Below are 16,106 nucleotides of genomic sequence, written 5' to 3'. Positions count from 1 at the left end.
ATGGTATGAGAGCATGAATTCTGATAGATCCGAAGTTAGTCTTTGGTTTCTTCGGTGGTTGTTGAAATTGTATCGTGGGTCGCTCATATGGGCTATAACCCGACCCGGTTAGGAGATACGAATAAGAGTAGTTAATGCAAGGTAGTTAATATAACTGCAGTTAATGAAAGTGGGTTAAATTATAGAACCACTCCTCACTTCTCAAATATGATGCATATGGGTTTTCTTCCTTGGGTTAAAAAAAAATGTTTTTCTCTTCTTAACGGAGAAAATTTCTCTTATCCAACACAAAAACACACAAAAAAAAAGACATCTAGTTTGTGGTAATCAAACTTCGTTTCCTAGTGAATCGAAGTTCAATTTGGGGTAAGGTTTTTTAGTGGTGCGTTCAACGATCTGTGTTAAAAGGTACGCAATGTTGTTCTTGCCCCATAATTCATTCTTACAGTTGTTCTCTTCAATATTCTGCACGCTAGCTTTAGGGGTAATACTAATAACCTGCCACAATTTTGTCATTGCGAGACACTAACTTTAATTTGTAATATCATCAAATTTTCGGCTTGCTATTTAAAGATTTTTTCTCCATATAATAAATGGCTCAAAGTGCTAACCTGACTACTACCAGAAAAGAGAATGTGTAATTTGTCAAAATGTGTGACATAATATTTGACTAAATACCTGACCTTGAACCATCTCTTATGTAATGAAAATTTGACCAATCTAATTCATTTTTTCTAAAATTGACTTAATTTCCTTACAATTTTACCAAAAAGAAGACAAAACATAAGCAGATAAGTTTTGGAGTTATTTTGACTTTTCTAGTAGTAGCAAGTACCAAGTGCTCAACTCGTGACTTCTGGGTAATTTCGACAAAGATTACACTTGTTTTCTAAAAGATAAATTTATAAAAGGAAAATTACTAACTGATAAACCTGGCTACTTCAAATTGCTAAACGCATAGTCACAAAATTTTTAATGCAGGACTGTATAATTTCTAAGATATGTTTTCTTCCACGGGCAATGATATATTGAACTTTTAAGATGAATATTTAGTGTCGTCAATTAGAACTTTGGTCATTATAGGTCAATTGAAGTGACAAAAAAAACATACACAAAAACATTATCTATGAAGAGATATTAGGTGAGAAAGGAGTAATAACCATTTATTGATTGTTACATTAATTTAAACCCCATTTGCTATTTTACATTCACAAAATTTTGATTAATCGTTAATTGGTCTTAGTGTGACAAAAGAGTTTCAGACTTAGATACAAAGTAGTCAACGCAACAGAAGAAAATGTACCAAAAATATTGTCTATAAAAAAATGTCAGGTGTGATACAACATAATATATTAGTATGTCATGTTGCATTTATTTCATCATTTAAATAAATATTTTATTTATTTTAACGACAATTACTATTTTTCAATAATTTATTCTTCTTTATATATTTTTTATTAATTAACGTGATACACACGTGCAACACACGTAAACTAAAGCTAGTTAGTCAAAATGTGTGAGATAATATTTTGACTAAATACCTGACCTTGAACCATCTCGTGTGTAATGAAAATTTGACCAATCTAATTCATTTGTTTTAAAATTGACTTAATTTCCTTACAATTTTACCAAAAAGAAGACAAAACATAAGCAGATAAGTTTTGGAGTTATTTTGACTTTTCTAGTAGAGCAAGTACCAAGTGCTCAACTCGTGACTTCTGAGTAATTTCGAGAAAGATTACACTCACTTGAACTTATATTATTATGGACATCTACTATTTTAGTTCACCAAACTCGACACTAGCTCCATGCTGAATTGATTGCTCTACGCAAAGAAGCACAGTTAACTGTCACTAAAAATTACTATCTACTGATAGTGAAAACAGATTTGCAAGTATTGTCATCAGAAGTAATTTATTCACCGGCACAAAATGCTCTTTATTTTGCACATGCTGAACGTGAAAGAAAAAATAATGGAACAGTGATTTGAGAGAATTTTCTGTGTATTGCTTGCACTGTACATGCTAATTTATACAAGTCCATTTGGACGAAAAAGTAAAGTTCTACTATGTACCCTAATCCACCTGTCCTACTATTATTTGTCTATGTATAACAAACAATGGAATAAAATATCCAGCTAGCCTTTGCATTTTGTACAGCTGTTGAATTTGTTTTTGAAATTTGTTTGATGTCATTTTCATCAGACATGTGCTCCTTCCTTGTATCTTGTATTGTTGATAAGTCTGAGCCTTTGTTTATGCAGCCTGAGCCAGTGTCTACACAGTTTGGGCCTTTGTTTATGCAGCCCATAATATCTAATGTTGATGAAACCATTAGCCCACTCGGATTAGGCCCAATCCTTATGTTTGTGTCTTTGACTGCATCATTTGTATCGAAAATTCTTCCTTCTTCTTTCTCAGATGAAATCGTAACATCTTTTCCCTTCTTTTTCTGATTTATTGAAACATTATTTCTAACAGAACGATTGCAGATTTCTCCTAGAGGTTATGAGACGTCCTCTAATATGTCATATCCATCGAGAGGCAAACATGTATTTTCAAATTATCCTCCTTTTCATGTTTAATTTATTTTTTCGTAAAGACTAATATGGAACTGATTCAACAAGATCAGTCCCTTATGTATTAAATCTTCTTAATTTCTGCATGATTTAAGTTGCCTTTCTTTAGCCGAAAAGAAGAAGAAGAAGAAGAAGAGAGAGAGAGTATAATTAATACTTGATAGAATATGAAACTATGCATTTTCTATTAGACTGTGTTTAAAATATGATGGCAGTTACGTTGTTGTCCTTGAAAAAGTTTGCTTGCCAGCGATAAGTATAAGATCTAGTGTAGTTTGTAATTACTAATGTCCAAGCGAACCAAATACGATGGATTATGGATTATAAATATCATACCAAATAGTACGCATCGTTTCGATGGATTATAAATATCATACTCTATAAGTAATATTTAATACCATATGGTACGTTCAAATTTTACCATATACATTATTTTGCTCCATCCCGTATAGCTAATGAAAAGGAAAAAACAACAAATTTGAAAAGTTGAATGAACCAGACAGAGAAAATTGAATCAAAGAGAGAATTATAACCAAACCAAATCAAACATTTTCTTGTTCGAATTGGAATTTATTTTTTCCAAAACTGATCTGAATGAAACTAAACCTGAATGAAAACTGGACGCATACCCCTACTTATGGATGAAGAAAACTAAAAATTTAAAAGTACAAGAAGAATTTGAAAAAATGAAGAGCAAACTAATCAACATTTTGAAGTTTTTAGTCTACAAGTCGGTCCAAGGAATAGCAAATTTTTTTGAAGGTGGGCACGTTGTCTTGGAATAGAGGAATAAAGACGTCAATACTTCCTTCTCCAAGTAGGATGGTAGAAGGAACATCGCGCCTTCTGATGGGAAATATGAAGGCATGAAAATGTAAGGGCAACCAGTTCCAAAATCTAAGTCATAGAACGGAAACCTTAACCAGCTGTCCACTTCAAGATTAGGGCAAAGTATTTTCTCGTCCATTTCTACTGTTGGGACGAGATCTTCTTCCTTCACTTTGTTATCGGCAAAGTCAATGAATGATCTGAAATAGTTATCGTTTACCTCTGCAACAGCATCGTGAATGAGCTTTGTTGCATATGGAAGAGGTTCTCGCAAAAGGTCCTTCACTTTTGCAGTTGGGAATGCCCGAAGGACACAGTTTCCAAAGTATTCATTGGCTACTTTAGGATTCAACCTCATGCTTCCATTAACAGAGATTCTTATTTTAGTGGTCTCAAGACCACTTATCCTACGAGCTTTGGTTATGGCCCTCCATAGATGTGCAATGAGACTTTCAAAAGTGCTATAAGACTTTTTGTTGTCATTCATGCAAGACGCCTTGGCTTTAAGTTTCGCAAGAAACTCAACTGTGAAATGGACTTTATGTACAACCAGAGGCGAATGTAGGTATCAAATTTGGGTCACGTGAACATATGGTCACTCGTTTAAACTCGATATATTATGTGTGTAATTCTGAAAATATATCTAATATTAACTAAAGGAATACATGGTCAAATCAGGCAGAGTAGAGCACTGGTTAGGTGCTGTGTTTATTTCCTCAGGGTCTTAGGATTGAACCTAAGCTCCTGCTCTGTGACACCTCGTACTTTAACGTAAGCTTATAAATCAGATAAAGAATGCGGGAATTGAAATTTCCCTGTTCCGTTGTAGGATGGGAATTTACGCCCATGAACAGTGACCGTATTTCAGTTTACGGGCCGTAAATCAAATCGTAAACTGGTACCAAGGATTTCTGAGCATTCTGGAATTTGGCAGTTGAATGTCATATGGTTAAATACGGACCGTATTTCACAATACGGCCCGTATTTCAAATCGTAAACTGAAACCAAGGATTTCTGAGCATTCTGGAATTTGGCAATTTGATGTCAAATGGTTAAATACGGACCGTATTTCAAAATACGGCCCGTATTTCAAAACGTATTTAGAATTTGGGAAAACTTCCTTCAGGAAAGTTGTAGAGCTTTGAAATACCTTTCCAACGGTATATTATGGGGGTCAAACGGACATCTGCGAAAAGAGTTATGGCCATTTTACTGAAGAAAGGCAGTGTTGTCCGTATTTCAAAATACGCCCTGTATTTCAAAATATGGCCCGTATTTTGAAATACGGCCAGTATTTAACTAGGCCAAAAAATTAATTTTTCCAGAACAGTATATATTCGTCCATATTAGTTCAAATCATTATTTTTCATCCCTTCAAGCCCTAGAACGACTTCCTACCCTCTTCCATCATCAAGAACACCAAGGTAAGCCTACTCTAATTATTCCAACTCAATTCTAACACCTATCCTTGTAATCTAAACAAGAAATTATCATTCTAAAACTAGGGTTTTCAAGAAAACCCATCTCAAGGTTCAAGAATTCAAGATTTTGGAAATCTTCTTCAAAGCTCAAGTCTTTAATTCAAGTTTTGGAGCGACTAAGGTATGTAGAGTTACTATCTACGTGTGGGAACATCATTGTTCTTCCCCACGCCTCTTAATCCGTAAAGTATGAAACTTTACAAAACTAGGATTTCTATTCTATACTATGCTCATGATAACCCTAGGTCCATGTCCATGATTATATTATGTATGAGTTGCTATGATTCTATCTTTGTGTTCTTAATAACTCCATATGATTATTGAGAATCAGTCCGTAATCCATGAAAACTCATATCTCGTATTCCATGGGTTCTTGCATGCATGTTTTTAAATAAAAATGATTATTTCACGAATATCCTACATGTCTACAAGTTTTCATGCAACTATATTATATAATTGCTTTCATGCTATGATACAAGATACATACATACTAAATACAAGTTATCTCATGAAACTATGTTTACAAGTTATTTCATGAAACCATGTTTACAAGTTATTTCATGAAATCATGATTACAAGACAAGTACAAGTTTATTCACAAAAATCATGGGCTTCTTAGCCAACTATATTATGTTCATGTTTTTTGGAGTTGCACGAATTACCGAAAAGGCTCAGATAGCCTGAAACTATGTAGCCACCATAGGACAAGGATCGCTCCGCCCAGTTAGGACGATACCTTAATTTTACACTGAATGGATCCATCAGGCACGTTACCACCTTATACCCTGGCAAGGTATAGGGGATCTGCTGGTCCGGCGAGGTACCAGACTCCACGTATCCACGTGGTGATATCATGTGTCGGTTTATGAAATTCTCTCCCTACTTATCATGTTTTACTTATGTTATATATATGTACTCATGCTCATGTTCATGTCCAGGTTTTCAGTTTCAGTTCTTATCATGTTATTCCATGTCCCATGTTGTTTCTTTCAGTTGCTTTACATACCAGTACATTCAATGTGCTGACGTCCCCTTTTATTGCCCGGGGGCCTGCATTTCACGATACAGGTACAGATTTATAGGACGACGCTTCTGCTCATTAGGATTTGCACGTACCCGCTTTTTGGTGAGCCCAATCTCATTCGGGGTTTGGCATCTTCTTTCTTTATCTAGTTTTTCATATAAAGGTATGCTGGGGGCCTTGTCCCAGCAAGTATGTTACATGTTTTTCAGACTCATGTTAGAGGTTTCATAGACAAGCCAAGTGTCATGTTAGATTTCTAGAGTTGGTTAGCCGGTTTGGCTCATTTATGATATTGTTCGCATTCATGACTTAATTAAGTATTTATGTTTAATATTACGACTTACTATGTCTTATAAAAGCTCATCATGCACTTCACGTTATGTTTTCGCTCATGTATGCCTCATGATGGTTCAGCAAGCCATGTGGTTCGCTCGGTCACATGCAGTCAGGCACCGAGTGTCGTGTTACGCCCAGGCCATGGTTCGGGGCGTGACACGCTCATTTTTTATTATTATTATATTACGTCGATTGACTTTTTTTTCCCTTTATTTCTAATTACCCAAGTCTCAAAAGGAAAAAAAAAAAAACATAGGCGCTTAAGCGAACCAAAAGCAAAAGAAATAAAAAAGTCCTATAGCTAATGGTGAACTCATCCTCTTGAAATCTTGGATTCGCCTCTGTGTACAACTATATCTTCTGGTATATGAGCTTGATTGAGTGAATGCCCATTTTTCTCTAACTTAGACATGAACTCCACTCCCTTATGCTTATAGTCGATGAGTGGAGGATTTCAAGGGGTAAAAATTGTACGATCATGCAAAGGAAGTGGATTGATTTTTAGGCCTCGACAAGCTTTGCCCCATGCAACCAAGAAGTTGCTAGTGGAATGGCCATCTGCCACCATGTGGTGGGAAGTAAAACCAACCACCAAGGAGCCACAAGTAAACCTAGTTACTTGTACTTGTGCCAATTCTTTCAAATCATCAAGCTAGGGTGTAGGTTTAGCAAGGTCGGTGAAGGTTTATAGGGCATTACTTGATCAAGGGTGCTACTGACCAATGCCTCGATAAATCTAACGCTCTTATCGTTAAGGAAAATCACTGGATTTTCATGTTCGTCTTCTCCTATTCTCCCAGCAAATTCAGGATAAACAGCCAAGGCTTTTCGAAGACCCAATTCAATTGTGGTATTTGGTGGGGTGGGAGGGCGATAGGCATATATGATAGCAATACGGGCTTCATATGTGACTTTATCAAAGACACTAAGGAGAATGTGACTTTTCGTTGAAGGAGATTTGTGTTCATAGAAAGGCTTAATGATTCTTGTACTCTCTATTTTCATCTTCATGATTAGGCCCTTTTGTTTTTGGCTAAGCTGATAAAGATCTAAGGATTAATTGGATAAAATGGAAAGCTTTCTTTTGCTTGAGATACTGATGAAGGCAATTAGGCTTGTATTTATAAAGTATCATGCATACAGATTAATCTTCCTTTAACTATTGTATAAGATGTGTTCGTCTAGTAGGGATTAACAAAAAATTCAGCACTTAATAAAATACTACAAACAAATGAAAATAAGAAAAGAAGAAACAAGGCTTGTTAGTTAAGGGCAGGTTCAAGATTCGTTGTTCAAACTCAACTAATTAGCTAGTTGTCTTGGTGCTTAACTAGTCAACTTAGCTAGTTCCTAATCAAAGATGACATTACATATATTTTTTTTTCTTTAGATGCTGGAATTCCCAAAAGATTTATTCTGCAATCGGCTTCTATATATATAAATGAATAATTCATTTTTTCTCATATTTTCATGAAAAAAAAAAGGAGGAGAGAATGTGTAAGATTTTAATACGTACAAATTAGATGAGATGTTCCGCTGACTTAAGCGACTAAACAGACGAATAAACAAATATTTATTGAAAGACCGATGAGTTTAAGAAACAAACAAACATGTATAACTTATTAGATCATTTATTCGGATTTGAAGAGATCAATAAAAGAAAGAATATTGTATTTTCATAGTGATAGTGTGAGATTTTGACCATTTTTGTTTAATACCATTACCACCGACTTTTGCTCAACTAATTAGCATAAAAAGGCAGAGCAAAGTACAATGTAATCTAGTCAAATTTTAATCTTGATTTTGTTTAATTTAAGCTGCTAGTTGTAGCAATTACCAAGTGACGCGGAAACATTGACTCATAGTGTTGACTTGTGAGAAATTTTAAGATAGATTACACTTGTTTCCTTAAAAAACAAAAAGGTTCAACATGATAAGACCCGTCAGGGTAAAAACGTAAAACAAAATTTGATAACATGATATTTACTTCATTATTTCTTCAACAAGTCTTTTTACGTATGGGGTGATTGTTTTTTTTTTTTTCATTGGCTAAACACATGGAACTATCTTTTGATAAAAGATGTAAATGAGACTCTATTCAACGCTTGTTTTTTGCCCCGCGATCGTATCGAATTGTTTGACCACTTTATGTATAACTTTAATGCTGCACCCATGAAAATTTTGTTAAGTTTAAATCCTTAAAGCGCACTAGTGAATGCGTAAGATATTGTTTTACCTGCCAAGAATGGCTACGAAAAATTAAAATATCATAGGGGATGAAATTGAGCATATAACATGATTTAAAGTACATATGTTGAGGAAGAAACTCAAAAGTAAAACAACATAAGCAAGAAAAAGGCCAAAAGACTAGCTATTTCGTTTTCCCCCAGAGACTAGCTAGCGTTGGCCGTTGACTGTAGTTTAGAGTGTAAGGAGGATCCTAAGTCCAAGACAAGTTGGAAATTACACAACGGGATAAAGTTTCGAATGAGATAACATGAGGCCTAATTGCAAACAATAATAAATCCTAATATATATTGTCATAGGCATGCCACGATTTAAACTCTATGGGTTCTAAAATTTAGGATAACAACATCGGGTGTTACTAACTATGTTCTAATTTTTAGGGAAAAAGAGAATTCAAGAGGCCCATAAGTATTTTTTCTACATATTTAGTGAATTTATTAATATAAATATAAGAGTTTAACCAAAGCTATTTGGTTCGTTCGAACACACGTAGGTCGACTTCTAGCTCCACTCGTGTATATTGAGTCTGCTTCTGGATAAGCCATATCAATTAATATATCTTTGAGTCTAGTTTCCAGAGCTCCAAACCATGGTTAATCCATATTTTGTACACAATTATGACCTTTATTTTAACGAAGGTTGGCACTGCAACCTTTGCATGGAACAGTTCATGCAAAGTGTCCAACTTGGCTTGCGTTTTTGGCAGTTTAAAGGTTGAAAATCGGGAAGAGTGAACCTGCCATACAAGGTCATTACTACGATATAGAAGCACCAGTTGGTGCCCCTTTTCGTCGTCCGTCGTTCAAAAAAAAAAATTTGGGCCCCATATTAAAGAGGTCCATAAAAAATAAAAATAAAAATAAAAAATTGTGGCCCCATATATATTAAACAACAACTAATATTAAAAAAAATTATGTGAGCCCCATATTAAACAGGCTCATAAAAAAATATGGGTCCCATATTAAACACCAATCAGTATTAAAAAAAAAGTGGACCCCATATTAACAAAATCAAGCAATATTAAAAAAAAGTGAATCTCATATTAAAAAAACAAAAAATGTTAAAAAAATATTATGGGCCCCATATTAAACACCAACCAGTATTAAAAAAAAAGGGAGAAGAAAAAAAAGTGGAACCCACCACATCCAAACTCACGGGAAAAAAAATGTGAACCCCATATTAACAGAATCAAGCAAAAAAAATTGTGGGCCCCATATATATTAAACAACAACTAATATTTTTTTTTAAATTGTGGGCCCCATATTAAACACCAACCAGTATTAAAAAAAAGAGAGAAGAAAAAAAAGTGGAACCTACCACATCCAAACTCACGGGAAAAAAAAAGTGAACCCCACCAGTTGGTGCCCCTTTTCGTCGTCCAAAAAAAAACATTTGGGCCCCATATTAAAGAGGCCAATAAAAAAAATTATGGGCCCCATATATATTAAACAACAACTAATATTAAAAAAAATTATGTGGGCCCCATATTAAACAGGCCCATTAAAAAATGTGGGCACCATATTAAAAACCAACCAGTATTAAAAAAAAAAGTGGACCCCATACAAAATCAAGCAATATTAAAAAAAAGTGAATCTCATATTAAAAAAACAAACAATGTTAAAAAAAAATTGTGAGCCCCATATTAAACACCAACCAGTATTAAAAAAAAAGGGAGAAGAAAAAAAAGTGGAACCCACCACATCCAAACTCACGGGAAAAAAAAAGTGAACCCCATATTAACAGAATCAAGCAAAAAAATTGTGGGCCCCATATATATTAAACCACAACTAATATTAAAAAAACAATTTGTGGGCCTCATATTAAACACCAACCAGTAATAAAAAAAATTGTGGGCCCCATATATATTAAACAACAACTAATATTTAAAAAATTGTGGGCCCCGTATTAAACACCAACCAGTATTTAAAAAAAAGTGTGGAACCCACCACATCCAAACTCACGGGAAAAAAAAGTGGACCCCATATTAACAAAATCAAGCAATATTAAAAAAAAAGTGAATCCCATATTAAAAAAATAAACACTGTTAAAAAAAATTGTTGGCCCCATATTAAACACCAACCAGTATTAAAAAAAAAAGGGAGAAGAAAACAAAAGTGGAACCTACCACATCCAAACTCACAGGCAAAAAAAAGTGAACCCCATATTAACAGAATCAAGCAAAAAATTTGTGGGCCCCATATATACAACAACTAATATTAAAAAAAATTGTGGGCCCCATATTAAACACCAACCAATATTAAAAAAATGAAGAAAAAAAGTGAAACCCACCACATCCAAACTCAAGGAAAAAAAAGTGGACCCCATATTAACAAAATCAAGCAATATTAAAAAAAAAAAAAAAAAAAAAAGTGAATCTCATATTAAAAAAACAAACAATGTTTAAAAAAAAAATTGTGGGCCCCATATTAAACACCAACGAGTATTAAAAAAAATAAAAAAATAAAAAAGTGAAACCCACCAATCCAAACTCACGGAAAAAAAAAAGTGGACCTCATATTAACAGAATCAAGCAATATTAAAAAAAAAAATGAATCTCATATTAATAAAACAAACAATGTTAAAAATCAAATGCTTAGAAAATCAAACAATTAAATCAATAATGATGGACTCATTGCCACATGCGTATCAACCCATTAGTGGGAGCAAATGAAATTATTGTACAGCAACATACTTAAAATACTTATATATTAAAATAAGATAGAATTTAATTACTTTTTCATTTTTTCCTTACTCTAATAAATGTGAAAAGAGATTAATGTCATAAAAGAAAAATAATATTAAATGGAGATCAAATAATTAATAAGCTAAATTAGTGAAATTATAATTCTAATTAATGTTTCCTTAAAAAAACCGTGTAAAAAACAACATGACAAGTAAAATGAGTTAAACAAAAAATATTTACTAAAAACTAAAAAATAGAAGTTCTTCATGGCCCATATTAAACACCAACTAGTATTAAAAAAAATAAAAAAAAATAAAAAGAAGTGGAACCCACCACATCCAAACTCACGGGAAAAAAAAGTGGACCCCATATTAACAAAATCAAGCAATATTAAAAAATAAAAATAAAAAAATCCCATATTAAAAAAACAAACAATGTTAAAAAAAAGTGCTTAGAAAATCAAACAATTAAATCAATAATGATGGATTCATTGCCACATGCGTATCAACCCATTAGTGGGAGCAAATGAAATTATTGTACAACAACATACTTAAAATACTTATATATTAAAATAAGATAGAATTTAATTACTTCTTCTTTTTTCCTTACTCTAATAAATGTGAAAGAGATTAATGTCATAAAAGAAAAAATAATATTAAATGGAGATCAAATAATTAATAAGGTAAATTAGTGAAATTATAATTCTAATTGACGTTTCCTTAAAAAACCGTGTAAAAAACAACATGACAAGTAAAATGAGTTAAACAAAAAATATTTACTAAAAATAAAAAAAATAGAAGTTCTTCATTTAGATAAAAAATCAAATTTCTACTTTGTTTCATCTTAAACATGTAAAATTAATATAATAATTTGAATTAGAATTATCCAAATCAAAATTTGATAAAATAATTATATGTATTACTTCACTATTACTACTATATAGAAGAGCCGGTTTATAGAGGCAAGATCGTCGTCCGTGTTCGGTCCTACTTTTTTTTTTTTAAGAGTTAAAAAATCCTTTGTGGTCCCACCCACTTTTTTATTTAAGGGCAAAAAAATGTCGCTTTATACTTTATATTACCAACTCTTCTAAAAATTAGATAGAAATACTTTATTATATTTCTATTTTTCTACTATATAGAAGCATCGGTTTACCCATGCTTCGTCGACAGTCACTCTTAAAAAAAAAAAAAACTTGACCCCACCATCCCCAAAGTCATGAAAAAAAAAGTGGACCCCACCCTCTCCAAACTCATGAAAAAAATAAGATAGACCCAATATTAAAAAAAAAAGAAAAAGAAAAAAGGCAACGTAAAAAAAAAAAAAAAACGTGCACCCCATATACTAAAAAATCAAACAATATTCATGTAATTCCCAAAGTATCCCCATCAAGTCAATAATAGTGGATTCATTGCCACATGCATATTAACCCATTAGTGAGAGCAAATGAAATTATTGCACAGCAAAAAACATGGACCTCATATTATTACTTTTCTTCAAAATATTTAATTGTTGTATTTGCTATTCCGTCATGTCATTTATTTGTTATGTTTACTAAAATAAATATACTTAAAATATATATATTTAAAAAATAAGACACAATTTAATTACTTTTTTATTTTTATTCTTACTCTAATAAATGTGAAAAGAGATTAATATCAAATGAAGATAAAATAATGAATAAGGTAAATTAGTCAAATTATAATTCTAATTCACGTTTCCTTAAAAAAACCATGCAAACGACAACAAGACAAGTAAAATGAGGTAAACCGAGAATATTTACCAAAAATTAAAAAATAGCATTTCTTCGTTTAAATAGAAAATTAATTTCTACTTTGTTTCGTTTTAAACATGTAAATTAATTTAATAATTTGAATTAGAATTATCCAAATCAAAATTTGATAAAAAATAATAAGTATTTTACACTTTTAAATTAATCGAATTAAAATTGAAAGTGTCAACTGATGCTTAAATATTGCTATTATTTTATCTCAAAGAGAGGAAAATAGTTTTCTTTTAAACAAGTCTTCTCTTTTAAAAAATATTAATAAATTTTCGTAGCAAACACGAATAAAATAATGTTTTAGATACGGAGCATAAACTACAATGTTATATTAATCGTATTTTGAACATAGTACATAACTACATATATATATATATATATTATCACTATCTAAACACAACTACATATACATAGATACACTATAATTCGAAGTGTTGGGCCCGTGCTGCCATCTAGTATATATATATATATTCAGGTTAAAAATATTGGTTTAATGTAAGGATTCACGCAAACGCGAATTTTTGCAGATTTTCTATAGAGATCATTAAGTGAGTTTCAAAGAAAAGTTTCAAAAGGTATCTTTTCCTTTGAATTTCACATATATGTGTTAAATGATTGTTGTGAAAGAGTTTAATAAATTTATTTCGATATTTAGTAGTAAAATCTTTACATATTAAAGATTAAGTTTGATGCTTTAAAAAGAACTAGGGTTTTTTTAAACTAGTGTTATTGACTAAATCGAAGGTTATGATTGAATAAGCTCAACGATTGAGTTAGAAAACAAATATTATTGAAAGGCCTAATTGAATTGAAGAACCAAAGAAATAAAAAATTCACACAAGAAGTTGTTCCCCGTAGAATACAGAAGGAATGTTCCTAATCTTTTCTTCTTTCTTTTTAATTATGAATTTAAAAATTGTGATATGGTTGTTAGTCATCGTGATAAACTAGTTCCGTCATTGATCTGTACTAATAAAATAGGAGACTTGTAGAGAAGATCACTAACTTTCAAATTGTATAATAGTCGAAGTCAACTTAGTGTATGAACACAGAGAATTACTCATACCTAGGCACATACAATATTTTATTTAAATACTCTGAGATCTAGACTGGATTTTTTGTTTAGAGAAATTGACATAAATAGCTATCCACCAAAATAATATCTAGGAAATGTAATTTGTCTGAATATTAACGTGTAATATACATTTTTTTTTATGTATTTGGGAAGCGAATAAAATAATTATTAGCCTATAACTTGCCCTTTTGTTTCCTACAGACGATTGATTAATATTTAATTCAGGTTATTGCACAAATTCAAACAGTGGTATGGGTTAGCAAGAAAAAACCATCATATTTGACTGTCTCGTACTGAATTTTGGTTACTGCTTTGAAGTTCATTAGTTTATCAGTGTGCTTGGAATTCTTATTTATCGCCTGTGTGACTTTGCTTACATTATAGATCTTAAGTTTAAACAAAGAATATTGCAGTTGGTTGATTGACAACACAAAATTAATTAAATTATGAGAATTTTCATAATACAGACATTGTTGTTGATTTATTTATTTTCTTGCTTCTTTACGAATTAAATGTGAATACATTGTTGGCTGGCAACTTAACTATAGAACTAAATAATTTTTGGGTTGACGATTTTTATTTTCCTTAGTTTTCTTTTTCTTCAAAAATAGAAACCATCGAATAGATATCCTCATAATTTCCTTGTAATTTTGAATATCACAATTCCTACAATTGAAATTTATTTTCTAATGAACTGATAAATCTTAATATGATCTGATAATTTGACGAACGTACAGGTAAGGAACTTACTTAAATTACTTAATTGGAATCCTGAGATATTTTTTGATATATAGTATGTTAAAATAGCTGGAGTCATTAATAATAATAATAATAATAATAAATAATAATACGTAATACACTATTAACTATGATTATAACTTATAAGCAAGAGATCCTGATAATTTTAAATAATCACAAATTGTAAGACTTATTTGCCTTAGCTTTTCTGGAGAAAGAAAGCCAGAATTTTGGAAAGAGTAAGAGCCCGTTTGGATTGGCTTATAAGTAGTTTTCAGCTTTTTTGAGTATTTGGTTGACCAGCTTAAAGTCATTTTGTGCTTAAAATAAGTTCAAAAAAAATAATTGGGCCCATTTAACTTAGCTTATCTAAAGCAGCTTATAAGCTGAAAATAGCTTATAAGCCAAAAAAAATAAGTTAGACTACCCAACTTATTTTTTTTAGCTTATAAGTTGTTTGCAGCTTATAGGCATAAACCCATCCAAACAGGCTCTAAATAATTAGAATTTGAGGCTTTAAACTCATCTACAGTAATAATTTTCACCCAGAGATAGAAGGGATTAATTAGGATAAATTGATTGTTTGGTATCGCACACTTTAGACTTGAAAGAGTACTCTGAGAGTGACATCTATTGAAAGTGTGCAGAGACCTTCAATATAACTTAGATATCGCTGATCCATGAGGCTATTTCATTTAAATTTGAGAAAATTAAAGCTCATACCCACTGTACGGCATTGCCCTCATTGGGAAACCTCAATCCTAGTTTCTTTACCCAACTATTTTAGAAAACCAAAACCATTTCCATGTTAATCATTTGTTCATCAATCAATCAACTTATACGGAAAGGTCTTTGTGTCACACTCATTTTGGCCACAGTGGCCCAAATGAGGCTAAGATAGTAAATTCACATGGGTATTACACCATTAATGCATTTTGATCGATTAATTACTTTTTTTTTTAAGATTACCTGTTACTATTTGTATATAAAATTACGTGAAATTAGTTGAGCACTTTCTTCAAGAGAAGAACTTATTCTATAGATGTGTAGTAATTCTTTTCACCTTTTATTTTCAATTTTTTTTTTAATTTTGTGAATAATGATTAGTAGAAAATAATTAAATTAATCTAATATCTTAAAAATGTCTTCCTACTAACGGTTGTTCCAAAACAAGAGAAAATGAACCAATTTTGCTCTTGAGCTATTTGAATGGGTAATTTTAGCCTTGTTCATATATTTTTTATTTTCATTTTTTTGGGGGGGTGGGTGGAGGTGAATATGTGAGAAATATAATAATGCCATACAAACTTTTGGTTTTTTATTTGCTATATTT

General features: G+C 31.7%; 1 pseudogene; it reads right to left on the bottom strand.

Moving 5' to 3' along the window:
* Positions 1 to 3,297: 3,297 nt before the first annotated feature.
* Positions 3,298 to 7,258, bottom strand: LOC132599470 (agmatine hydroxycinnamoyltransferase 1-like; annotated as a pseudogene).
* Positions 7,259 to 16,106: the final 8,848 nt, after the last annotated feature.

This window comes from Lycium barbarum, chromosome 6 (assembly GCF_019175385.1).
Source record: "Lycium barbarum isolate Lr01 chromosome 6, ASM1917538v2, whole genome shotgun sequence".
NCBI lineage: Eukaryota > Viridiplantae > Streptophyta > Magnoliopsida > Solanales > Solanaceae > Lycium > Lycium barbarum.
The sequence above is the reverse complement of the archived record's forward strand: the minus strand, read 5'-3'. Positions and strand labels throughout refer to the sequence as shown.